Source organism: Esox lucius, chromosome 11 (genome assembly GCF_011004845.1).
Source record: "Esox lucius isolate fEsoLuc1 chromosome 11, fEsoLuc1.pri, whole genome shotgun sequence".
NCBI classification, from domain to species: Eukaryota; Metazoa; Chordata; class Actinopteri; order Esociformes; family Esocidae; genus Esox; species Esox lucius.
In genome coordinates this window covers 13,652,108-13,678,087 of record NC_047579.1, presented here as the reverse complement: position 1 = coordinate 13,678,087, position 25,980 = coordinate 13,652,108, and the positions used below count along the sequence as shown (strand labels likewise).

At 42.1% G+C, this 25,980-nt stretch overlaps 1 long non-coding RNA gene and 1 pseudogene across 1 annotated transcript; one reads left to right on the top strand and one right to left on the bottom strand.

The window, feature by feature from the left end:
• LOC117595131 overlaps positions 1-25,980 on the top strand; it is a 91,369-nt pseudogene that overhangs the window by 45,987 nt on the left and 19,402 nt on the right.
• LOC117595316 lies at positions 13,786-14,866 on the bottom strand. Its single transcript, XR_004576527.1, has 5 exons — positions 14,817-14,866; positions 14,456-14,725; positions 14,263-14,343; positions 14,002-14,085; positions 13,786-13,874 (listed from the first exon to the last, which is right to left on the bottom strand). It is a non-coding gene; the product is annotated as an uncharacterized LOC117595316 (long non-coding RNA).

The window sequence follows — 25,980 nt, the reverse complement described above, 5'->3', positions numbered from 1 at the left end:
GAAAGGACGATTGGGATAACTATAGCACAAGTTCATTTTATAGTCGCTGGACAACACAGACTTTCAACTCCCTCCAAAGATTTTCTACGGGGTTGAGATCTGGTGACTGGCTAGGCCACTCCAGGACCTTGAAATGGTTCTTACGAAACCACTCCTTTGTTGCCCGGGCGGTGTGTTTGGGATCATTGTCATGCTGAAAGACCCAGCCATGTTTCATCTTCAATGCCCTTGCTGATGGAAGGAGGTTTTCACTCAAAATCTCACGATACATGGCCCCATTCATTCTTTCCTTTACACGGATCAGTTGTCCTTGTCCCTTTGCAGAAATACAGCCCCAAAAAAGTATGATGTTTCCACCCCCATGCTTCACAGTAGGTATGGTATTCTTTGGATGCAACTCAGCATTCTTTCTCCTCCAAACACGAGTTGAGTTTTTACCAAAAAGTTATATTTTGGTTTCATCTGACCATATGACATTCTCCCAATCCTCTTCTGGATCATCCAAATGCTCTCTAGCAAACCTCAGACGGGCCTGGACATGTACTGGCTTAAGCAGGGGGACACGTCTGGCACTGCAGGATTTGAGTCCCTGGTGGCATGGTGTGTTACTGATGGTAGCCTTTGTTACTTTGGTCCCAGCTCTCTGCAGGTCATTCACTAGGTCCCCCCTGTGGTTCTGGGATTTTTGCTCACCGTTCTTGTGATCATTTTGACCCCACAGGGTGAGATCTTGTGTGGAGCCCCAGATCGAGGGAGATTATCAGTGGTCTTGTATGTCTTCCATTTTCTCATAATTGCTCCCACAGTTGATTTCCTCACACCAAGCTGCTTACCTATTGCAGATTCAGTCTTCCCAGCCTGGTGCAGGTCTACAATTTTGTTTCTGGTGTCCTTTGAACGCTCTTTGGTCTTGGCCATAGTGGAGTCTGGAGTGTGACTGTTTGAGGTTGTGGACAGGTGTATTTTATACTGATAACAAGTTCAAACAGGTGCCATTAATACAGGTAACGAGTGGAGGACAGAGAAGCCTCTAAAAGAAGAAGATACAGGTCTGTGAGAGCCAGAAATCTTGCTTGTTTGTAGGAGACCAAAAACCTAGTTTACAGAGGAATTTACCAATAATTTCATTAAAAATCCTACAATGTGATTTTCTGGATTTCTTTTTCTAACTCTGTCTCTCATAGTTGAAGTGTAACTATGATGAAAATTACAGGCCTCTCTCATCTTTTTAAGTGGGAAAACTTGCACAATTAGTGGCTGACTAAATACTTTTTTGCCCCACTGTAATTACATGTTGGTGTTTTCAGTAGTAAAAACATTTGGTAATGTTCTGATGGAGCTAAAAACTGGAACAAAAACTTCTTACAGAGAAAGTATGCAAACATACCCTTTTTTTTCAGTATCACATTCACACATTAAACATTAATTTTATATTCTTACAGATAAAAAAGGTGATACAGCAGGCTAATGGCCAGTTAATATAAGTAATTGACAACTACATTAGATCATTGGCTGAATTGTTAGGTAATCACCAAGTGGTGATAAACACCTCCATTAACAAAAGGAACAATGGACCTAAAGGCTATTCAGCAATTTTGAACGTGGCCAATGGGGTGGACGGAGTAAAACACCAGCAACAATAGCAAATACAGAGTGCCCTTTGAATTCTTTGCATATAATTACTCTATCCACCTTCCTTGACATTTCCTACAATACATTCACCGCGGCGTATAGAACAGTTTTTTTTTATAGGCCAATATATATTTCATATGCATTGAGTTACGTTATGGCCAATGGGGTGGGTGGAGTAAAACACCAGCAACAATTGCAAATACACAGTGCCCCTTGATTTTTTTGCATATAAGCATTCTATAGAGTCTCCTGAACATTTCCTACAATACATTCACTGCGGTGTATAGAATAGTATTTTTTTTATAGGCCAATATGTATTTCATATCCATTAAGTTAATTTGTGGATAAAGAGGGTGTGGAAATATTGTGTTGCTAGATGTAGCACACCGTTCCCCATGCTCTACACATTCTCCTGGACATTTCCTACACTGCTTTCTCTGTGGAATATTCAATAGTTTATGAGCTATGAGGTAATATGTATTCCATATTCGGTCATTGGCATTGTCTGAATTTTACCCTTGAACGTGTTTTAACACCCACTTTTTATCGAAATTACTCTTAAATATGATCATATTTGAATTGTTGTCAATGTTTTGAGAGGTAAATGTTTTCAAACAATTAATAAACTCAATTTCTCTCAGTTTTTAAGTAATTCGTTGGTCTCTTTTATTTAGAAAAATTTTCGTGACCCGGAAGTGTTTCTTTAATGTTGCTCACAAGACGCAGATAGAACGAAGAAGGGTGTACTCATAGACATACTAAAGAGTAGACACCGCATCGACCGCTACTGCCTACTGGCGCTGACGAGCCGTGGGACCGCCATCTTGGACCGGTCCGCCACTTAATGTAATCTGTTTTGGCAGGTGAAACAAGCTGTCAGCGCATTTAATTAATCATACCTCAGTGAATACCTTACTGATTTTCACGCTGGTTTTTTTGCTGCAAATGTCATACATGTAGCTATGATACAGGACACATGGTTCGGCGTATTTTAATATTCATAGTTTTATATTCATCAAAACTGTGAACATAATCCCCAAAAAGGGAGAAAACAGGAACATTTCCAGTTTGACTATCATTCTGATTGAAACACCTAATGTGTAAATAGTGGCAGTAAAGTCAGAAATATATATTTCTCTCTCATTTCACAGCCCCCATTCCAACATACACACATGGGTCCCAGTCTAAAATAGCAGGATTAAATTTAAACTGCACTTTTACTTTGTTGAAACTCCCTTGAAAAGTCTGCAAACTTAATAAATGTAGCAATTTTCAAAACACAGTTACAAGTGCTTTTCAGAACCCAGAGGGAAAGAGATCAGGGCTAAGACAATCACAAACACAAGGACATAATGTAAAGATAAACTTCATTATACACAAGCTCACAAACCCAGTGTAAGGCAAAGGAGACCAACATTTGGATTCCTGGAGACACACACCATGAGGCTAGAGTTCATGAAACACAAACAAACAGAGGTATTTACAGACCCACCAACATTTACAGCAGTATTCACATATAATGTGACAGACCACTGTTTCCAGGCAGTTTTAAGCCATTGCTTTCAGTTTCAGTGTTAATCTTGTCAGAATGATGACAGATATGACATAAAGATTCTATGTGTGATGAGTAAGGTTAAAGTACAGATATAAAGCTTAGAATTAATTTTGGGATGCTGGAATTTAGGATTAAAGTCTTGAATTGTCGTGGAACCACACACATGCACACGCTCTAAAACCCCTGAAAGAGGACAGTTCTTCCTCGTGCTCCCTTTCTGCAGTTCAAGAGAGGTGAGTTTGGTAATGTGGTGCAGCCTTATTTTGAGAAACACAGACACAACCAATGACAACAAGTCAGAATGATGGTTGTCGATGCCAAACAGTCTCCTCAATGTGTTCCCCAAGCAGAAAAACATCCTCCGTTCCAATCTCCTCCCGGACGATGTGTGTGACTGTCGACACCTTAGGAGCCTGCATTGGTGAAGCTTGGCGGATCACCCTCTCTGCAGCTCTCAGCACCTTATTAAAATAATAATTTAAAAAAATACATTATAATTTATATAGTGCTTTACACAGGTGAGACACCACACCGAACCATCAGGCGCCGGAAGATGGCCTGGAAGTGCCGATGGATTGTTATTCCAGCCTCCTTATATGGAAAACAGGCACACAATACATACATTACTCACAAGACATAAAGATATTTATTAGGTATATTTTCAAAATTGTAATTAAAAGAACACCAACCCTACCTGACGCTCTGATTGAATTAAATAGGAGCTCCAAGTGATCTTGGCTGAACCTGTAGGTGAGCACATACCGCTGAACTAAATAATAAGCTTGTTTAAAAACCATTCTACTATCAGATGTTCTGTTGCCTTTATTTTAAGTGGGGTGGGTATGAGACATGAGAGGTAACTTACTTTTGTTAGGGTGAATTACACGTGAATAATAAACAGTGTTGGGCAAGTTACTTGGAAATTGCAGTGAGCTAAGCAATTAGTTACTCTGTCATAAATAAAGCTTCACAACACAAAAGCTACCACCCAGTCAAATGTAGCAAGCTAAGTAACACAAACACTAGCAGTAGGCTAGTTCATTACATAGGAAGCTACTTTAAGGTGTGCTAATTTCACATGACAAGAAAAGTAGCTTGTGTGGCCAAGCTACTTGGTAAATAAAGGAGTTACTACTACTGAAAAGTTACTTGATTCTGGAAATATTGAAGCTACCACCAAAATACTAAGTTACTAGTGTAGATGTAGTGATTGTATGAGTTAGTGAACTGTTGTAAGCTGTTGTAACCAATGTAGATGTATTGATTATATAAGTTAGTGAATTGTTATAAGCTGTTGTAACCAATGAAACAAAATATTAAATGTTTGTAATATGAGTTGAACCTGAAGGAGCAAGTAGGAGAATAGGAAACCCTGTTCAAGCGGTTGCCGGGGAGAGAAAGATTTAGTATGTCTGTCTTTTGAGAAACAGGGCACAGGTTAGAGACACACACACATAGTCTGACAGGCCAGACAGAAACCAGGAGGGGACAAGAAGATGTTTGCGTTTATCCTTATAAGGAATAGAACTGGAACTGGACCAATAGCACACTTGTTTTGTGAATTTAACGCCTCTATCTTTTTGGGCGTAGTAGAAGTATAAAATGATCTGTTGAATGTTGATCCTTAGACATTGTGCGGCGACACGTGTCTCCAGAAGCTTCTGTAATAAATGGACATATGATACGGTAATTGACCTGACTCCTGGTGTTTTATTCTCCTTTCCAACAAACCAACTCGGGGAAGTGTTAGACTTCAACAATTTGGGGGCTCGTTCCGGGATTGGAAAGAGGAGAAGGAATTCGATCTGGTCCAGACAACCTACACGAGATTCACAGGTTCCGAGCCGGCTCATGATAAAGGTAAGCAGAGCCTGTTATATCTAAATCTGCATATTGGATGTGAACTAAATTGTGGACCTGTGAAAAACGTAGTGGGACTGGTTTAAATTCAGGAGGTCAGAGGAACGGTCTGTGAGTTAGAGTCTCACTATAAGTCGGGTTAGAGGCCCGTTAATGGTCTGTGAGTTAGATGCTCACTGTAAGTCGGGTTAGAGGCCCGTTACCGGTGTGTGAGTTAGAGTCTCACTGTAAGTCGGGTTAGAGGCCCGTTACCGGTGTGTGAGTTAGAGTCTCACTGTAAGTCGGGTTAGAGGCCCGTTAATGGTGTGTGAGTTAGAGTCTCACTGTAAGTCGGGTTAGAGGCCCGTTACCGGTGTGTGAGTTAGAGTCTCACTGTAAGTCGGGTTAGAGGCCCGTTACCGGTGTGTGAGTTAGAGTCTCACTGTAAGTCGGGTTAGAGGCCCGTTACCGGTGTGTGAGTTAGAGTCTCACTGTAAGTCGGGTTAGAGGCCCGTTACCGGTGTGTGAGTTAGAGTCTCACTGTAAGTCGGGTTAGAGGCCCGTTAATGGTGTGTGAGTTAGAGTCTCACTGTAAGTCGGGTTAGAGGCCCGTTACCGGTGTGTGAGTTAGAGTCTCACTGTAAGTTGGGTTAGAGGCCCGTTACCGGTGTGTGAGTTAGAGTCTCACTGTAAGTCGGGTTAGAGGCCCGTTACCGGTGTGTGAGTTAGAGTCTCACTGTAAGTCGGGTTAGAGGCCCGTTAATCGTTCTAGGGTTGACTACCCTACGCCACTTCCCGATGGGGACGGTGGAGAGTTGCGAGTTAGAGTCTTGGCAACCAGTGGGGTTAGAGGCCCGAGGACTTAGGGGCAACTCGAAATACTTATTGTGTGTAAAGGTTCAGCTGGGTTAGAGGCCCGGGGAGTTTGGAACTCCCCAAATTTTTTATAAGAAAACTGGGTTTGAGTCCCAAAAGTGTTGGGTCAGGGACCCGTTCAGCTGGGTTAGAGGCCCAGGGAGTTTGGAAATCCCTGAATTTTTTATAAAAGAACTGGGTTCAAGTCCCAAAAGTGTTGGGTCAGGGACCCGTTAATCATTTGTTAATTATTCTGAGTCTGGGACTCACAGTAACATAAGTCAGGTTGAAATGGACGGGGAGTTTGAGAGAGAAGTTGATGACGATGGGTGGGGTCCAGGCACGGGAAAGTGGAAACAATTGGGGATACAGGTGGCAAATGTAATGACTGTTGTAGGCAGGATGGACCCAATTCAGAAAGAAAAAGAAGGGATAGAAGAGAAATTGCGACAAGTGGTGAGTGAGGCAGGATTAAGGATGGAGGAAAGGAGATCATTACATGTTATTTTGTGAAATAAGGAGGAGTGTTCTAAAAATCGAGATAGAGTTAGAGACAAGAAGGAAACAGCAAATTTGGTCAAGAGAGGGAGATATAGAGAAAAGGAGAAGGAATGGGAAAAGCACAGAAAAGAATGGTGTAAATTAGCAGTGTGGTGTCAGGGCGTAGACCATTTGAACAAAGAGAAAAAGGAAGAGAAAATTAAGGAGGAGAAAATGGGAGGAGAGATAGAACCCCCAGCATATGAAGATGACTTGGTGCTTGGTACGAACCGGGCACCATTATATCCAGTGTTAAGTTTAGAGAGTGGGATATTGTTTTTAGACACACAGAATAGCAAGCCCATAACTCAAGTCACAGGAAAGCAAGATAAGAGAAAGTTGACTAGGAAGGCGGAGTCACAGAGCGAAACACTGAGGGGGAGGTGAAACCGTTCAAGGCAAGGGCCGAGAGAGAATACGGGAGATACGATGAGAAGAGACGACTAGGAAAGAATAAACAAGAGGAGATTACAGGGGCCATAAAGAAAAGATCAGGCCGTACTAAAGGCAGGGTAGGTGAGGACTCAAGGTCGGGGTCAGACGATAGTGACACAGTGAGAAGGACCAGAACTAGGCAGAACAAAGTAAATTCACATAGAGGACGGGTGGTACTCACGGGGCAAGCAGTAGGGAGATGGACTGACTCAGACGAAGACCCCGACACAGACAGTAGTGGAGATGGGAGTAAGGGAGACGTAGACGTATACCCTCTGCCGCGTACGCCCCCACCAGAACATAAACTACACCATGACACAGTAGAATCAATTCAAAAGACTCAAAATAAAATGTATACGCGGTCACAAGCAGGGGAAGCTGGTTGTGCTGGGTTTCTGCTGCCTCTCTTTAGAGTGGGAGGCGGCGAACCGCGATATAAACCATTGGGGCTGGGAGACGTACAGGCACTGGTAGATAAATTACCCCCGATGGGAGAGGGAGGTGGACTATGGTTGTCACAATTTGATAAACTCACAGCTGGTAAAATGTTGGCACTGGGGGACTGGAGGGCAGTAGTCGCCCGAGCCATGTCCGCCCAGGCTATGACTGAGATAGAAAAGGGGGCCGCCACTAGGCGGAGCCCTGACGACACTCCTTTCAGTCAGGTGGTCGGGCGCATAGCCACGGCCCTGAGGGAACGGTTTCCCTTGCCCGCTGGGGCCCCGATGCCCAAGTTACCTTGGGAAAAAGAACAACACCCTAGACAGTATCTAGAAGCATGTAAGGACACATGGGCCAAACACACAGGGCACCACCCGGGGAAGGGGGGTCTGCAGCAGGAGTGGTTTAGAAGGGCGGTCTTAGAGGGACTTCCAGAGAAAATAAAAGAGGCAATGATGGCAAATCCTGACTTGCCGGGTAGTGAATCACACATATGGGAAAGACACATAGTGCATCATTTACAGAGGGCTAAAGATGAGGAGACAGAGAAAGACAAACAGATACAGGGACTGAAAGAGAACCTGTTGCGCTTACAGCTGGGTGAAGCCAAAGGGAGGCTCAATGAAGGGAAAAAGAAACACAGACAGATGGCAGCCCTAGGCTCAGGAGAACCTGACACACCCGATTTATACCCTGTTCCCACATGGGCACCCCAACCTCACGGTGGCCGGGGGGCGTTCACCGCGCCCTATCAATCAGGGAGGGGAGGCTATGGTAGGGGGAGGGGGCGGGGTAGAGGCAGAGGGGCTCCAGGAGCCCAAGTCTCATACGGAGCCTGCTTTACGTGTGGTGACCCGAACCACTGGTCCAGAGAGTGCCCACAGAACACTGCAAGGGGCAGAGGATACCCAAACGAAGGGGCAGCTCCAGTTCCCAACCCACACGCCGTCCCACCACCTAGTGCACCTGGACAATACCCACTCTCTTATGAGGGAGGTTGGGACCAGGCGTGACGGTCTACCGGGAGGGGAGGGGACAGCGGGGGAAAGGCAGACCCTATGCTGTCCCTGAATGTCGACGGGAAGGATTTCTCCTTTCTGGTTGACACAGGTGCCACTTTTTCCACCATCACCGCCCCTCCCGTCCCAGGACTACTATCCTCCAAGACAGTGGAAGTTGTGGGGTTTGAAGGAGTGGGACAGACTTTGCCAGTGACATTTCCTCTTAAACGATACTGGATAAACAGGCCCTCAGCCATCCGTATGTGGTGTCGACAAACACACCAGTGAACTTATTGGGGAGAGACTTGTTGATAAAACTGGGGGCTAATATCTTATGTTCTCCAGATGGACTAACTGTCACGTTACCAGACGGGACATCGGCGGTGTGCGGACCTGAAACCACACGCAAAGGGCAATACCTGGTACAACCGGTGAAGGGTGAAATAGCGGAAATATACTGGGGACTATTGACACCGGAAAAGCCGGACAAACAGGGTATTTTGTCCCAGTACTTCAAGTGGAGGCCGTGGATCTCCCTCCTCGAGCCGTACTTTCCTCCGCCAGACCCCCCACATGTAACCCTATTTTATGATCGGCAGGGCGATGAGGTGTATAGAGAGGGGTTTGGCGATGTAGTGTGTGGGGACACGTGGCAGGTCGGATCTAAATTCATATATGTAGGCCCTGAAGGGGTAGCGGCAGATGTACAGTTGACAGAGGAGCAGGATCAGTGGTACATGATGGTGGAGGAGTCCGTCCCACATGTGTCACTGGCCCTGCATCCTAAACACCAAGCAAAAGACCTGGGGCCCATGGTTAAAAGGGCGGTCGAATGCACTGATTGGACACTCACTCAGGCACCAAAAGTATGGTACTCACCCAGCTGTAAGACGTATCGGTTAGAGGCACCAGGGACGGATTGGGTGTATTTAGAGCGAAGGGAGATAACTCGGGATCATGGGAGGGAAAAGATGGATCCCCCTGTAGCCATGGCCAGACTTATTGAGTTACCTGACTCACTGTGGTCCAAGGGCCCCACGGATGTGGGGCTCACCGATTGCCCACCGGTCACCTTTAAAATCGGACCGGGAGAGCCCATATGGCTGCCCCAATACCCACACAAACCAGAGGCAGAGGAAGGGTTAGATGTGACATTGAATGGTTTGTGGCCCACAGGGGTGTTAGAGGAGTCAGGTTCCGCGTGGAACACGCCTATCCTCCCGGTAGAAAAGAAAGGGACAGGGAAATACCGTATGGCCCATGATCTCAGAGCTATTAACAACATTTAACCTTTTCACGCGTGAGTTTCAAATATTCCTTACCGACCCCCCAGCGTGAGTTTTTTTGCACGTGACTTCGGTACTCTGCAGCATTTGAACTCACTCCAGCATTTGAACAGTCACCTTGCTAGGTAAGGAACACTACATGCATTGCATTGCAAGCTTCTCTCGTTGACTCGAATTCTAAGAGCTACAAAAGTTGGTTGATTTATTACTGTAGCTAGCTAGAAAACGTCAGCTAACCGCTAGCAAACGTCAGCTGCCCGCTAGCTAACAAATCGTGACCAGTTATTCAATGCAGTGAAAATGAATAAACTATATAAAATGCATACAACGGGGAACGTAACTTCTAGAAAGTTTTTGCAATGGTTTTGATCGGTAGTAGTCGCTAATATAATTCGTTTTTGTGCATTAGTGTTGGCTGTCTGTTGGTACGTAACTAACACTTCTTGTCCCGATTTGAATGCTTTCTACCTGGTTAATATCATAGTATGGTCTTGAAACAATTACAATCAGGAAATAAAGTTATAAACACTGTTTGACCTAAATGTGAGTAAATAATAGCGTGGTTTTACCAGCCATTGTTACGTTACTTGTAGCTAGGTATGCTAATGGTGCGTTCTAAACATGACGTTCTAATCACACCGGTGTGATCGTACGCTCCAGGGACCACTCTAGATTGATCACACTGGTGTGATCGTACGCGCCAAAGGGTTAACTCACACCCACTATACCGGTACCTAACCCGTATGTAGTACTCACTAATTTGACCCCGGATCAAAAATGGTTCACCTGCATTGACCTGGCTAACGCTTTTTTCTGTCTCCCACTAGCAGAGGAACTTTGTGATATTTTTTCTTTCACACATAGGGGTCGGCAATGGCGGTACACGAGACTACCACAGGGGTTCGCGCTTTCCCCTGGTATATTCAACCAGGTACTGATAGAAGCGCTGCAGGGATGCTGCCTGCCGACAGGGGTAACTTTGGTCCAGTACGTAGATGACCTGCTGCTGGCGGCCCCGACGGTGGCCGCCTGCATCCAAGCTACAATGACGGTCCTCACCAGACTGGCAGAGAAAGGGTTCAAGGTATCAAAAGAAAAGCTACAGCTGGTAAGGACGCAGGTCTCTTTTCTGGGCAGAGTAATCTCGCAGAAGGGAGCGGGGCTTTCCCCAGCTCACCGTACAACCATCCTCCACCATCCTAAACCCACTACTGTTCAGGAAATGCTATCATTCCTGGGGCTCACGGGGTACAGCCGCAATTACATCCCAAACTATTCAGGGCTCACAGAGCCACTTAGAGCGCTAGTTAAGGAGCAGGGAATGCGTAAACTTAAAGCCACTCTCAATTGGACTTGCCCGGCCGACCACCCAGCTAGCAAAAAGACGTCTATTAGACGTTGAATAGACGTAAACCTTCAACGTCTAATTACGGTCCACTGAAGGTTGAAAATGAAAATTGAAAAGACGTCGAATTTGTCCAACTTTTCAACGTTGAAAACAGGTCGATCTTTAACGTTTACTCAATGCCTATTGACAATTGTCAATTCTCAAGTCTACACATTCAAATAACATTTTATATTAACATATGAATGAAACAATGCTTTAAAGGGTTAGCTTAGAATAACTTTATTTATTAAACACATTTTAATTAGTGCATAACTAACAGATTTTACAGCGTCAGTGCAATAAACGGTCCAGTAAGCAACACATTCCAAGAGTTAAAAACAAAAAAACAACTCTAAGAATGTACAATACACAATGTTCAGACTTTGCGACGACCTCCACCTCCAGCTCTCCTGGGAGCATGTTTCAGTGTCTCAGCCATAGCAGCCCTAATTTCAAGTTCCGTGGCAGTTTTACTCCACTTCATTACTGCAGCTGCAAAGAAAGAAAAAAATAAATCAATGGTGCATAAATAAACCACATCATTAAGACTCCTACTACACATTGTATTTACATTTTATCAATTAACAATTGCATGGATTTGCATACCTTCCCAAAAGAAATACTTCTCAATAAATTATGTTGTGTAAGTTTATTTTAGGAATTCAACTTAACAGGTGAAACTAGTATATTATATAGACTCATTACATGCAAAGTGAGATATTTCAAGGCTTTGTTATAATTTTGATGATTATGGCTTACAAGCTTATGATACCAATTTCAAAATCTCAGAAAATTAGATTACAAAATCAATTAAAAAAAAAAGATTGTAAATACAGAAATGTTGGCCCTCTAAAAAGTATAATCATGCATATGTAATCAGCAGGGCAATTCCAGGATTTTATGAATGGAGGACAAAGAACCAGTGAGGGGGGGCCCATGGGAAATCAGAAAATTAAACTGGAAATAAATACTTGTTTAGAAAATAAGCATGATTTCAAAAATATTTGAAATGCCCAGTGCTCTAATATAGATGGTATTAAATTTGGCACTGCATTTATTGGACCACACAGTTTTGTTCTAAAAAATACAAATAAATTCTGTTAAAAAAAAACAAGTACAGAGTATGCATGATTATACTTTTCAGAGAGCCAACATTTCTGTATTTAAAATTCCTTTATCGATTTGATGTAATATTCTGAATTTGCAAGATTTTGAATTTGTGGGTTTCATAAGCTGTAAGCCATAATCAAATGTATAACAAATAAAGGCTTGAAATGTCTCACTTTGCATGTAATGAGTCTAATACATTAGTCTCACCTGTTAAGTTCCTAAAATGAATTGACTTTTTTCAATATTCTAATTTGAGAAGCACCTGTATAAACATGAAAAATGCAGTTACCTTTTACCAAAGAGTAAAAAACTGTATCCTGGAAGGCTTTTTTCTCACTGCGACCGTGCCCCTTCATGTTGAAACCAGCCATTACATTGTTGGTGAAAAGCCTGAGAAAACATGCAGAAAATCATATATATAGGTCCATGCCTACATTCTACAAATATTCCTTTATGCTTGCATTATTCCTAATGAATCATCTCTTTCTATATTTTTGCTTTTCTAAGTGCTAAGAGGGCGGTAAACAGAGCAGGCAATGAGTAAAAATTTAACTGCATAATTACATTCTATATTCTGACCATGTGACAGTTGTTTATACCTCTCCATCACTTTATGGACGCAGTCTTTATGGTTTCTCGCTCCCACCTTTGAGAGCTGGGACACCTGTACACAACACATGAAAAGCCACTCAATACATTATGAATAAACCAATGGTGTTGGTAATTTACGGATTGTTGCCAGATTGAGCTTTAATGGGAACTGGTCATGTTGACTCATCCATACATGTTGAGTCCATGCATAATATTATGGGACAGTAGTATACCTCCAATACAAAAGACATGAAAATACGCCTTCAAAAAATGTGAGCACTGTGTGTCCCTCCATAACACATACTATAAAGCTGTACATGTTAACAGATGCATGAGAAAAGCATATTTTTGAACAATATAGATCATTTAGACTTTTTGGAGACTTTGAGGTCTAGTCTTTTTGACACAGTTTAATCCAATTTCTGTAGAAATCATACCATTTGTTCCCAGAGGTTGCGGTCCTTGAGACGTGCCTCTTCTTCAGCAAAATCTTCTAAGGTTTCTAGTCTAGCAACATGGACAGCAGAATTCAGGGGCTCATAGTGCCTTCCGACTCTTTTTATCTCATCAAGAAGTTCAACTAGCTTTCCAAGCACTGACTTCTGGTATTCTGTGGAAGAAAATACATTCCTTTATTATGATTATTAAAAAAATCATACAATAATAAATGTTGACCTTGGACGTACTAGCTTGAGACATGGGGAATAAGCCTCTCTCGGACAGTGATGGCATTCGAACTCCACGCTGAGGTGTGCGAGAACGCCTAGATCCTAAAAAAATAAAATAAATAAATAAAAAACAAAGTCAAGCTTATTGAAATTGTTTTTTAAAGACAGCTGATTCTGCAATATTGTCAATAAGTGAGGTAGGGTAATTGACAACTATGAATAATGCAACTGATCATGGACTCACTGGATGAGGATGCACAACCTTTTCTGCTTCCAGACTGTGATGGATTTGGAACTCCACGCTGAGGTGTGCGAGAACGGCTAAATCCTGAAAAAACAACATTGAAGCTCCTTGAAATCGATTTTAAAGACAGCTGCTCCTGCAATATGGCCAATAAGTGAGGTAGGAGAATTGACAACTATGAAGAATGCAACTGATCATGGACTCACTGGATGAGGATGCCTGACCTTTTCTGCTCCCGGACTGTGCTGGATTTGGAACTCCACGCTGAGGTGTGCGAGAACGCTTAGATCCTGAAGAAAAATTATTAAAAAAAAACTGTTGAAGCTCATTGAAATATTTTTTTTCTCCTGCAATAATGTTAATCAGTGAGGTAGGAGAATTGACAACTATGAAGAATGCAACTGATCATTGACTCACTGGATGAGGATGCCCAACCTTTTCTGCTCCCAAAATGTGATGGATTACAAACTCCACGCTGAGGTGTGTGAGAACGGTTAGATCCTAAACAAAAAAAAACAGTTGAAGCTCATTGAATAATGTTGTTAATATGTTCATAAGTGAGGTAGGAGAATTGACAACTATGAAGAATGCAATTAATCATGGACATGAAAAATTAACTACATTTCTATTGCCAAGGTGTATGTAGAGGATTGTAAAAAAAAAATTACACAGACTTACTGGCTGACCCTGGACTAAATGCTTCTGCTGATTCAGACCTTGTGGGTGAACAATGAGGCGTTGGACAAGAACATCCAGAAACTGAAAAAGGAACAGGAAGGTTAAACGACTTTGTTTTGAACCCAGGCTTAAAAAAAACTTTATATTCCATTTGCATTGTGAGCAAGTAGAATAAATAAAAACATGAAATTACTGTCTGAAGATGCAGGACTCTCTGGTCGTCTATTGATGGTGTTAGCCAGTTCTAGGGGTGCAGGTAACTCGAGCAGCATTGCATTTTGTCCTGTGGTTGCTAAAAGAAATTCCAAAACCAGAAGCAGTACAGCAACATATTGCTCATATTGCCAACCATTCCCTGAAGTTTGATAACTGAATTATACCACTGGACCAGCCCAGCTATTTTACTCACCCCTATTTGAGAGCTTAATCTTTGGTGGAGGAACCGGAAGCAACACTGTATCCTCTTGACAAGAACATGCACAATGAAATTAATCACAGTAAGAAAACAATGAATACTTAATACAGTTTACACAAACAACTTAAATTTTACTCACCCCTTTTCTTGTCTGGCAAGGACTCATCCTCCTCAGGAGACAAATCTGACCCTGCCAATATTTGTCACTTGATATGTGATTGTTTACATCATGCGCTCATTGTGTAATGCAGGTCCTTAAATAGGACCAAATAAATTACCTTGAACGTAATCTTCAAATTTCCTTCTTTTCTTCATTCTCTTTTGACTGACAGTACTGTCCTCCTCTTCAGTTTGAGCTGAGGTGTAATTATATTTTTCACACTCCTGTCGGCTTACTAAAAATCAAGAATGAAAACAACCACTAGTAGCAATAGTAATACGTATTCCAAGAATTGTACTGAAAAAAAAAAAAAAAAACATGCCAGAATTAACATTCAAAATATTTTTTCACCTGATGTCACTTTGACCTTAACAAATTCAAAGCTTAACCAGTCCTCTTGTGGTTGTAAAAGGCGCTTATGTGCCACAGACACATTTTTTAGAGGCCATCGCACCACTTTGGTCTCTGTGTTGATCCAGTTCAATGGCAAAACTCCTTCCATCTGCTTCCCATTCTCCACCCAAACAGCCCGTGCGTATACCATTGCCTGTAACACAATTAGATCATTTAATTTAGAACTACACATTTCCTTTTCTACATGATGCTAACAGTGCACTACTATTTCGAATAATAGTAAATATTACATACGTTATTTGTGTTCATTTCCTGTGCTCCATTCCATGGAGGAGAGGAAAAAGGACATGCCCTTGCTCACAAGGAAGACAAGCAACCTTCCGGTAAAGGTCATCGGATTGCAATAACTTTGTCTTTGTCCGTTTTCTTTGAACATAGACTACATTGAATAGCCTTGACTCACATGGCTTCTTAAAAAAGTCTCTTGTGTCCTTTTGGCTCAGCACATCACATACCAGAGTTCCATCTTGCCTTTTTTCCTTCACAAATGCAAAACTTTCATTGTGAAGCATAAAGCAGTTGTCTTTATCTTTTGTTGATATATAAAAACATGATCTTGTCTCTTGATGCTTGTTAATGCATTTCTTTGCATTTTCGATCTCACTCATCCGCTTTGTTACTTGAGCGATTGGATTGCGGCTATTTTTGACCAATTTTGTTATTACTTGCAGATGATTTTCGAATGGGAAACATGAGATGTCATTTAGTGAACAGTTGAAGCGAGAAGCATCTTCATGCAGATGCAACAGGCAGTGCACATTGTAGACTGCAAATGTTTTTCCATAAAGGTCATCACACCTTTTAACAAAGTATTTTAGGAGTTCCTTAGCATATGCAATATATGAACGTCGTGTGTTCTCATCAGAGCTCAGCAGGATTGACAGAGCCACTGACAATGTCAAAAAGTGAGTATACACTTCACGCGAAACTACATTTCGAAGAACAATTGGTCCAGTGTATAAAACAAACTGACGAAATTCAGTGGCTTTCCATCGATCCAGTTCCCTCAAACCCCTGGGCTGCCTTGCAAACTCACTTGGCATGGATCCATTCAGCTTGTTTAGTTTTTCTGAGATCTCATCTTTTTGTCTTGCAGACAGCCGGCACACTTTTGGACCCCGAGACAAAAAAACTAGAACACGTTTTACTACTCCTAAACAAATCAAATGCATGTAGTCTAATACAAAAGAGCTCACGCAAGGTATGCCTGCATCAATAAGTGGGGTTTTTGTAGTCAGGTGATCTTCATACAGTACTTGGCTAAACTCCTCATCTGTTCTTGTTCTAAAGCTCTCATGACTGTTAAAAACCACTCTACCTTCCCACGATCCTTCGGCCAAACACCTTTCACAGCTGAAGTACCCATTGTGGTTTTTTATGCACTTTAAAAATGACCTTGCTGGTGCATCACATATAAAGGCCTTAAGGCTGATAGCATAAAGTTTACATTCATACTCCATCCCAACAGCTTTGAGATGCTGAAATTCTTCCAAAAGGTCTTTAACAAAATCATCCAAAGGACTTGGCTTTGCTTTTCCACAGAAAAGTGCAACAATGAAAGGATCAAATTTGTCAAACTGTGCCATTATGGGCCAAAATTGAACACTATTTGATTTAAAAAGTGGTACGCCATCAATGTTCACACACAAATCAACAGTGTTTTGTGAAAAGGATTGGCACTGTGCCATCTTCTGTCGAATGCCTTGTTCTAAACCGTAATAAATGTACTGCCCATTACATTTAGAAATACATTCAACGGTTTTGGGGGTTGCAAGGAGGGTGCGTGCATCCTTTGGCAGCTGGTGCCCATGTCTACGTAGGATGCCTAGTAGCTCATTTAATGACGTTTGAGTGACTGAATTAGTTGTTGACCAATTCCTTAAATCACAGCCAATATCTGGTCCATCACTATCAGGGTGTAAACTCAGGATTTCAGGCTCAGACTCAGAGGATTCTACATATTCTGTGTATCCGTAATCAGATCCGCTATCTTGTACAACTTCTTGAAGTCCATCACCATCACTTCTATCACTCGGTAGCGAACGAATATCAAGGTTGTCATTGTCATCACTATCCAACTGAGCAATGGCATTAACTTCTGCTTTTCTTTTTCTCCAACTTCTTAAGTATGTCATATCTGCAACAGTAATAAGTGTATGTTGACATAATTTATTTTTATTGATTTGATTTTTAAACAAACAAAAAGCTTAATAGTGTGTGCAAAGAAACTAAAATCCAAAACACAGAAATTGTCAATCAACTTCCCACTAATAATAGGAGGTAAATTTATATGCAGACATCATGATGCTTGCTACTGAACAATTTAAATAGTGTAATCCTGGCAACGTTTTGTAAGGATATCTTTCTTGTAATAATACTAATATTTGTGGTTCTTGAGATCAGTTTAATTCTCCATTCTCAAATGTTTTTTTGGGAAATTCACAAATAGCCTATATTAATTGTATTTTATACAATTAAATAATTAGTCATATATACAAAATCCTTATAGTGATTTTTTTTAAATACTGGTTTAACTTTAAATTTTAGAAAAACTCGTTTTATCTACTTTTATGCGGGTAGCAGCTACCCGAACCGTTGTAGGACTCTGATGGCAATGGATAGCCACCTAAAATGGCGGCGCCTTCGCGGTGTTAAACGCGTGACGTCCAATTCTCAATCTTGACCTTCACCATCTAACGTTAGCTAGCTAACTTTCGTGCATGCTAGTATGAAGAAAAACCCACTGGATTCACAAAACCCACAAAACTCACTTAGCCGTACTGCAACGCCTAATCAAAGCTGAAATTAATTCATCTGGATATCTACCTCGATGTAACATAACAAGTTACAAAATAATCACAAACAGTTAAACCTTAAAGGCATTTTGGGAATTTAACACTAACGTTAACTGCCCATCGGTGTGAACTTGTGGTAAAGTTAGCCGAATGTCTACAGTAACGTTACGTTTACTATAAAAAAAAAGTCAGGTTTGGATGAAATAAGGTAAAAGTTTATAATGTTACACTTATTTTGCTATCATATCGAATTATTTTGGCATAGCTTGCTTACTTACTTTACACAGCTGCTGGCGGTTGGCTTGATGGTTGGGGAGGGGGTAATACAGAGCGCGCCACATTCGCGCGCTTCTTCTTCTTTGGTTTTATGGCAGGTGGCAAGAAAATGTTTTAATGGTGCGCCACCAGGTGGGGTGGGGTAATTATTTCCATATGATATTAATCGCAGTTTCAATGAATTTTTTTTCATATACTTTATTTCATAAACTTTTGACGGAATATATACAACTCTTTACATTTATTTAAGATAATAATGAACATGATTTGGTAACTTTTTTCTCCATTGTTTTAGCATGTATAACATGTATGATCAACTGAAAAGAGTCAAACAGTCTACTTAGTTGAAATCACGTCGTAAACCAGTCCAAGGCGGACCGACTTATTTTCAACCATATTTCAACGTTGAAAGACGTAGTCAAACAGTCCAGCCAAACTACTTCGTTGAAATCACGTCGAAAACCAGTCCAAGGCGGACCGACTTATTTTCAACCATATTTCAACGTTGAAAGACGGTAATTGTTTACTGGGCAGGCCTTCATTTTGCTGAAACAACAACTAGCCACCGCAGCTGATCTGGCAATTCCCGACTACACAAAACCCTTTTTTCTAGATGTTTCTGAAACAGGACAAGTCATGAACGGGGTCCTGTTTCAGAAAAAAGGGGGAGATAGGAACATCCTTATGTACATAAGCGTAGGATTTGACAAAACCGAAAAAAGGCACCCCACCTGCACACAGCATGCAGCGGGGGTAGCGAGACTCATTCAAAAATGCGCACACATAGTGATGGGGCATCACCTTCAGATACTCACAACACACAGTGTAGTGGCGTATATAAATTCACAGATGTTCACTATGACTTCCCTCAGGCAACAACACCTAAGCAAAATTCTCAGGGCTCCAAATTTGATTTTCACACATGAAGGGATAAATATTGCAGACCGAATGGGGACCCGCGCAAGACCCGAACCGATCTGGAGGCAGAACCCCTCCCAGGGGCAGAGGACCTCTTCACTGATGGGTGCTGTTTCAGACACGAACAAGACGGGCTGAGGGCGGCCTTTGCGGTAGTGAAACTAACACCAGAGGGTTTAGTCACGCTGAAAGCAGAGAGGCTCCAGGGGATGCAATCAGCCCAGAGAGCAGAAGTTAGAGCACTAATAGAGGCCCTCAGACTGGCCCAGGGAACAACAGTAAACATTTACACAGATTCGGCATACGCAGTAGGCGCAGCACACGTGGAGCTAGGACAGTGGTTAAAAGCGGGGTTTAGAACAGCAGGAGACAAACCGATTAAACACGAGGCAGAGATGAGAGAACTAGCCGAGGCCCTAGACCTGCCCAAAAAGGTAGCCATCATAAAATGCAAAGGACACGATAATTCAAATAGTGTAGTAGCTCAGGGAAACCAAGCGGCAGACACAGCAGCAAAACAGGCAGCAGGGTACACTCCGCGAGTGATGGTGGTAAGAGCAGAAGAGGAAGTGGGGTGGGGAGAAGGCCCTGAGAGAGATGGGCTAGTGAGACATCAAAAGGGGGCTTCTCCACAAGAGAAAACAATTTGGCAACAGAGGGGAGCAACAGAGACGAGCGGGCTCTGGAGAGGGCCAGACGGTAGAGTAATACTTCCACCAGCCATGCGGGGAGATAAATTTGCAGAAGCCCACGGGTTGGGCCATGTAGGGCCAGCACAGATGTTGAGGAACTTGTGCCATTGGTGGCACCCGTTTATGGTAGACATGGTACGTAACTACACTAGGACATGCACCATCTGCACTCACCACAATCCAAAACCGACAATCAAACCTGAGATGGGGGCGTTCCCCATGGCGACGAGACCTGGGCAAGAGATAGTGATAGACTACACGGACATGGGGGAAACTGTACGGGGGTGCCGCTACATGTTAGTGTGTGTGGACATGTTCACAGGGTGGCCAGAAGCCTGGCCGGCAAGAAGGGAGGACAGTCAGATAGTGATCAAGTGTTTAGTGAACCAGTACATTCCCAGACACGGCTTCCCAGAGAAAATTAGGTCAGACAATGGGACTCACTTTCAGAACAGTGATTTACAGAAGGTAGAGAGCTTATTGGGCCTAAAACATGCTTTTGGCACTGTATACCATCCACAGTCCCAGGGAAAGGTAGAAAGGATGAACCAAAACTTAAAAAACAAGTTGGCTAAGATATGTGCACAGACTAAATTGAACTGGGTGGATGCACTGCCACTGGCACACATGACGATTCGATGCTCGTTAAATCAGACCACTGGGTTCACCCCATACGAGCTGCTGACGGGGAGACAGTTTCCAGGACCAGCTGCGGGGCCTGTGGTCCCGGAAGGGGAGAAATGGCCCAAAGATCACAGAGTGTATTTTGATGAATTGCGAGCTCTCGTTTCAGAATTCACCAATAGAGTCGGGGAACGGAGGGACCTGCACCCGCTGGACCAGAACCTGCCCCAGGCGGAGTGGGTGTTGCTGAAGGTCATCAAGCGAAAGTGGTCGGAGCCAAGGTGGACGGGTCCTCATCAGGTGGTGGAGAGAACGAGTCATGCGGTCCGCCTGAGGGACAAAGGAGAGACGTGGTACCATTGGAGCCAGTGTACACCAGCGCAGGAGCCAGGAAGGTCGCTGATGGACCTCATCCAAACCGGGAAGGAGGAGCTTTCCCCAGTGTGGATGGAAGAAGGACCAGCACCAGCCGGACCCGTGCCAGGAGCGGACCCCAGGACACGGCGGGACCACGAGCGAGTGAAGGAGACAAAGGACGGCGCCAGGGGAATAGACTCTTAGGGGAAAGAACTGAAAAATACTGTAACAAAAGGGGGTATAGGACACCGAGTGGCTCATACCACTTGTACCAAGATGACAGGGTTACAGAGAAAGGTCTGAGGAGATGAGAATAGAATAGAATGAAGTGGTACATGGACATTGGTGGAATAATGATGTGTGTTGTATGTTGTTACAGGTTTCCCAGGTTGGCATTGGGTCTTCATTCCCCCAGCGAAGAGGTCAGCGACCCCACCTGAGGACACCTGTTTGAGGAAATTCGGGGGATTGAATTGGACTATGTCACGGGGTCGCATACGAGCATTCTGGGATAGATAACCCGCTGGAGGAATGGATGACCTCGATGTTCGGCCAGTGGAGAGGTTTATAATGTCTGTTCTTTTATCGCTATCTACATTTGGTGCTATAATGGTTACTTGTGGGTGTTGTTGTATCCCATGCATAAGAGGGCTTGCCATGAGAGTGATTTCTACAGCCATTGAGAAGGCTCCAGGATCGCCATCAGGGATGCTGATGCCTCTACTGGAGCAGCATGACCCGGGAGAACTGGAGCTTGGCGAATAGGGGTGATCTCTCTGGGGAGAGATCAAAAGGGGGAATTGTAGATGTAGTGATTGTATGAGTTAGCGAACTGTTGTAAGCTGTTGTAACCAATGTAGATGTATTGATTATATAAGTTAGTGAACTGTTGTAAGCTGTTGTAACCAATGAAACAAGATATTAAATGTCTGTAATATGAACCGAAACTGAAGGAGCAAGTAGGAGAATAGGAAACCCTGTTTAAGCAGTTGCCGGGGAGAGAAAGATTTAGTATGTCTGTCTTTTGAGAAACAGGACACAGGTTAGAGACACACACACATAGTCTGACAGGCCAGACAGAAACCAGGAGGAGACAAGAAGATGTTTGCGTTTATCCTTATAAGGAATAGAATTGGAACTGGACCAATAGCACACTTGTTCTGTGAATTTAACGACTCTATCTTTTTGGGCGTAGTAGAAGTATAAAATGATCTGTTGAATGTTGATCCTTAGACATTGTGCGGCGACACGTGTCTCCAGAAGCTTCTGTAATAAATGGACATATGATACGGTAATTGACCTGACTCCTGGTGTTTTATTCTCCTTTCCAACAAACCAACTTGGGGAAGTGTTAGACTTCAACAACACACTGCACATGATAAGTGATGGACCAACGACGCAGTATCGTTCAAAGAAGAACTTCTTCCGTCTCAGCTGTGTTCCATTTGAGCTAGGATTCAGGTCACATGGAATTTCCTAGAGGTAGGCCATGGAAAGGGTGCAGCTGATGGGGTTGGCACAGCCTTAAAACGGAGGGCAGATGTTGTTGTTGCAGGTGGAACAGACATTCCAGATGCGAGGATGTTCTTTGAGAAGCTGATAGAAGAGAAGTAAAAAATCAAGCTCTTCTACATCACAGAACGTGAGATAGAAGAAAATGACAGATCTACACCAGACCAGCTTGAAACTGTATGTGGTTCAATGAAAATCCACCAGGTAAGCTTGAGCACACACCACACAAGCAGTACAACAGCCCAAAGTGTTGGTTTTCTTTTAGTTTATATTTGTGTTGTGTGAAATTATAATGACTGTTGTGCTTTTTGTTTGTAGATTTTTACCACCAAGTCCGGCCACATCAACTGGCGAATCCTAAGCTGTTTCTGCTCAGCTCCTGAAGATTGCCTTTGCTCTGCCCCTGAGTGTGTGGTCCTCAACAAAGCACAGAAAAAGAAAACCATTATGAAGACTGTGATGGCAATTTCTAAAGTCCAAATAGTTCTATGAAAATCAGGTCTTTACACTGGCTGCCAGTTACATATAGGATCGATTTTAAAGTATTATTACTGGTATATAAATCGTTCAAAGGCCTAGGACCTCAATACATTGCAGATATGCTCAATGAATATAAACCCAAACGAACACTCAGATCATTAGGATCACATCAGCTAGAAATACCAAGGGTTCACTCTAAGCAAGGAGAGTCTGCTTTTAGCTATTATGCCAGTCGCAGCTGGAACCAGCTTCCAGAAGAGATCAGATGTGCTCCTACAGTAGTCACATTCAAATCCAGACTCAAAACACATCTATTTTACTTTGCATTTAATGAATGAGCTGATCCCTGCTTAGACTGCTGCCCCCGCGACCCGGCCCCGGATAAAGCGGGAGAAGATGGATGGATGGATGAATGAGCACTGTGCCACTGTCCGTCCGACTGTTTTCACTGTCCTTTATTTTATTATATTTTTAATTCTAAACTGTATTTGCTTAACGGTTTTAATTTTTCTTATTTCTTCACTGTTCTGTATTTGATTTTATATTCTTAATGGTTTTTATTTTTTCTTATTTCTGTTACAGTACCTCTGTCTAATGGATATTTAAATTGTTTTTATGTAAAGCACTTTGAATGACCATTGTGTATGAAATGTGCTATATAAATAAAATTGCCTTGCCTTGCCTTGCCTTGCCTTGAAAATGGTAGGTAAGACAGGAGAAATCAATTGCGCAATAAACGGTTTTAATAAAACTTGCAAGGAGAGAATACGCTGGTTACAAAGTAACAGTGAATAGTCTCTAACTCAATATAGCTCATTCAACCGTATATATCACATAGGAAAAAGGGGTGTGGTAAGATGCTGCCATCTGACTCATGTCAATAAAACACCTTTCCCTTTGTTCTATCACACAAGTCAAATCTTCCCCCACCTTATCATTCCTGCCATAATGTTTACTGTTGTGTTTACCCAAAGGGGCCAACTGACCTGTTGTGTATCTTCTCCTATCCTGTCCTAAAACCCATTGATCTGCATCTGGACAGACAATAGATGCCCCCTATGCAAATACCAGATCCCCCACATTCCTCTACCTATCTAAACAGTGGGACTCAGTCCTAATCAGTGAGAATACATTGTATAAAGAAATTTCCACAACAAGACAGAGCCATGCCAAGGGATGCTCAATACAACGCCTGAAATAACCATGTCTTTGGTGGGAGAATGGTGTGTGGTCTGTTACGATGGGGAGGCCTACCCAGGTGTGGTCCAGGATGTAGATGAAGAGTCTGTCCAGGTGAAAACAATGTGTATCATTGGGGTTAACCGTTTTTTTTTGCCTCTGAAAGACGACATCCTGTGGTACAGGCATGAAGATTTCCTGGGGCTCGTGCCAGAGCCAAAACCAGTCACCAAGAGACATATGATGCTTGATGTCTCTGTCTGGAATAAAGTATCGTCCATGATGGATGAGAGGATGGAAGTTTGACAAGTTTTTGTCTGTTTTGTGGATTTGGTATCAATGACATGTTTGTGGTGTTTCATATTTTAATCAATTGTTGAACAAAAAGTTTAAATAAACTGTCAGATTAGATTCTAGTTGTTTGGTATAGTTAATATGACTAATGTGTTATTTCAGCGTTTTACCTGTTCTTAACTGCCCTCCTGTTTCATGTTTTTTTTTTTATTCAACATGGCTATGAAATGATTAAATAGTCTGTTTAGACTATATTTATACTGAACCAATCCTGTTCACAAGGAACACAGTTTATGTTTGGTCTTCCATTATCAGATTAAACTATGTTTTGATGTTTAAACAGATTACTAGCTTTTGTTTTTTTTTGTTGGTCTGAAGTCACTTAGGTTATTAAATTACAATTACAGGTTACGATCAGTGATTTGTCATCACCGCAACAAACTGTCATTACCAGAACTCCAATGTCATCACCATCACAATACATATTTTTGCCAATAAATTATGTATAAATTACAAAAACATCCTACAATTATATATTTCTGACAATGTTGGACAGTCTAAATGATCACTGTATTAAAAAGTTTTGATATATGGCATTCACTTAAAATAAGCTTATATTCCAAGCCAGGGTAGATGGATGAATCAGAAATGTAGATGCTTAAATGATTATAATTCATCTTGCAAGTGAAAATCAACAATCCCATTAAGTTCAAGATGAAATAGATTCCATGTGAAACCACAAAATGTTTTAAAAGCACTGATTTATCATTTAAGTTTTATTTTTTACATATATTTGATGATGTGTTGGTAATGACATATTTACTTGACATAGATAAGAAAATGGCAAAAAATCATAAATTCCCTTATCTTATGGTCTCAACCAATCTTGTAACGTCACTCCTGACTAATGGACTGATAATTTGATGTATACCAATTAGTCAAATTGTGGATTTTAATTTTCAAAATTGCAACAACCCAATTTGGCCCTTAATCTGAGAAATGCCCTGTTATAATGTTCAATAAAGGAAACTTAAATCTGAACCCGTTACAAAATGGATAATATTGTGCTTGTTCATACATTTTTTAAATGTACGATTAAAGAACTCCTTTCCAGAGTCCGTTTGGACTTTCTTGGGAATTCCCCTCTCTTTCAAAATAGATGCTTTTGAGAAAATGTAGTCAGCCTGGAACTGGTCTGGAAAGTTTTTCTCACTGGCTTATGGAGAGTATAAGCATCCTGGCCAGACAGCCAATCAGTTACAGGTCCGTCACTTACACTACTTCCTGTTTCTTGCACAACAGCTCTGTGACGTTGCTCCTTTCCCCAAAAAGACCCCGGGTGAGCGGGATTTAAATTTATATTTTTCATTAGCTGCTCCATCCTCGTTAATTATCGTTATTATGGTCATTTCAAAAGTATGTATCAGACACATATAGAAAAGGTTGAGGAGAATTTATTGAAAAAAATCTAATTACATGCTTACAATATCAATCAATAGTTTAAAATCAATTTGCAATATCAATCAAGGGTTTAAAATCAATTTGCAATATCAATCAAGAGTTTAAAATCAGTTTACTCGTTTATGTAATAATTATTGACTT